At 31.2% G+C, this 2,500-nt stretch overlaps 1 protein-coding gene across 1 annotated transcript in view; it reads left to right on the plus strand.

Moving 5' to 3' along the window:
- Positions 1-2,500, plus strand: part of LOC122258847 (uncharacterized) — a 108,356-nt gene that overhangs the window by 101,790 nt on the left and 4,066 nt on the right. The window lies entirely within an intron of this gene.

Raw genomic sequence — 2,500 nt, forward strand, 5'->3', positions numbered from 1 at the left:
AGACAGATAAAGAGATAGGTAGATAGTTATACATATAGAAATATACAAAGATAAGTAAGATATATACATAATACTTACATACATAGTCGTATAGATAGATAGTTTGACAGACAGATAGATAAATGTTTTCATATATATATATATATATATATATATATATATATATATATATATATATATATATATATATATATATATATTATATATAAAGAGAGGGAGAGAGAAGAGAGAAATCAACTGGAAATACCCTTAGCAGGAAGAGCAAGAGAAAAGGTAAGATTTAACTTTACAACAAAGAGAAAATCTGAAGAAAGAAAATAAAAAGCCTTAAGCCGAGTAAAAGGGGAAGGGAAAAAATCAGAAAGAGAGAGAGAGTGTGTGTGTGAGTGAGAGAGAGAAAGAGAGAGAGAGGGAGGGAGGGAGAGAGAGAGAGAGATAGACAGACAGAGAGAGAGAGAGAGAGAGAGAGACAGAGAGAGAAAGGAAAAAAAAGATATTTAGAGAAAGAGGAAGAAAGAAACAGAGAAATAGACAGGGAGAGAGAGACAAAGAGAGACAGAGAGAGAGAAAGACACAAAGACAAAAAGAGCGAGAGAGATATGGATAGATCGATAGATAAACAAAAAGACCGAGAAAAAGAAAGAGGGAGAATAACGTAGAAGAAGAACTTAAAGGCAAAGAGGAGAGAAGGAAAGCGTAGAGAGGAAAGGGCGTGAGAAGATAATTTAGCAGCGATTCCCAGAATATGAACGACTCAATTTGCAAAGTAAAGGGCTGATAAAGTTTATTAATCACTAACTGGCAACCGTCTTAATCCTATCCCCATCAGAGGGAAATTCAGAGCAAGAAGGGCCTATGTGAGGATTTGATGTTACAAGGGTGAGAGGAAAACTGTGCACGATTATCATCTTCATTATTATTTTTTTTTTTTCATCCTCTTCTTCTTTATATGATTATTAATATCATTATAACTCACGTAATTATCATCACCGTTATTATCATCATTCTATGTTGTAATTATTATTATTATCACCATTATAACTGTCATTATCATCATAGTTTTATTGTCACTATTGTTGCGGTTATCATTATGACTATTACTATTGTGTTCATCATTATCATTACTGTCATTGTTATTATTATCAATATTTCATCATTAGTGTTATTATCTTTATTATTATCTATGAATATTATAATGATCATTACTATCATCCTTATTATCATCATCTTCGAATTATCGTCATTATTGTCATCATTATCATTGTTATTATCATTAGCATCATTATTATTATTAATTTTATTGTTATTACCATTACTATTTTTATCTTTGTACTTAATGATATCATTATAGTTATCATCATTACTATTATTATCATGATCAATATTGTTATTATCATTCCTATCATTATTGTCATTATCATTATCCTTATTATTATATTGTTATTGTTATCCTCAGTGTTATCACTAATAATATTATCATCATCATCATCACTGCTGTTACAATAACGATGATGATAATGATAACAAATGTAATGGTAACTAATAATAATAATGATAAAATGGAGAATGATAAAATCAATAGTAATGATAATCATTAAAACAATGATATTGATAATAATGATAAATATGATAATAATGACAACATAAAATGTTAAAACTAATGATCATATTGGTCATAATAATAATAATGAAAATAACAATAAAAATAATAATGAAAATAATAATAAAAATAATAATGATAAGAATGACAATGACCATAAGGATCATGATGATAACAATAATGAAAATAATGATAACAATGATAATAACAGCCATTATCACAAGGATACTGATATTTTGGTAATAGAAAGGATAATCATAGTAGTAATAATATTGATGACAATGATAATAATAATACGAATAAGGACAATAGCAATGATAATAATGATAGCCCCTGGGCCCACGTCTGTCCATTTCTCTAAAATCCACATTCGGTGCCAATAACTACTTAGGAGAAGTAAAGAAAATTAATATTTGGTTAAGTATTAGAGCGCTGACCCTGAGAACCTCTTGTCTTTATATTTACATGGTTAAAGTCTCAGCCACTATAACTTCTGTTGATCTCTCCCTCTCTTTCTTTCTCTCTGTCTCTCTGTCTCTCTCTCTCTCTCTCTCTCTCTCTCTTTCACTCTCTCATTCTTTCTCTCTTTCTGTTTCTATATGTCTCTCTCTCTTTTTCTTTCTCTCCCCCCCTCTCTCCCCCCCCCCTCTCTCTTTCTTTCTCTTTCTCTTCCTCTCTCTCTGTCTCTCTCTCTGTATGTTAGGCCTGTATTTGGTGAGTGATAGCATAGTCCTATCAAGGCTTTATTGCGTGTAAGACGAAAGGCGGTTCGCCCGCCATGTGGCTATATATATCTCGCCGACTTGAGTTCCAGATAAACAACAATCATTGAAATAAACTGCGAAATAAATCTTGCAACTTGATTGGTTTCTTTGACGTGTCCCCCGGGACGGCAACCGA

Source organism: Penaeus japonicus, unplaced genomic scaffold, assembly GCF_977035675.1.
Source record: "Penaeus japonicus unplaced genomic scaffold, GWHDUDI00000001_assembly GWHDUDI00000021, whole genome shotgun sequence".
Taxonomy (NCBI): Eukaryota; Metazoa; Arthropoda; class Malacostraca; order Decapoda; family Penaeidae; genus Penaeus; species Penaeus japonicus.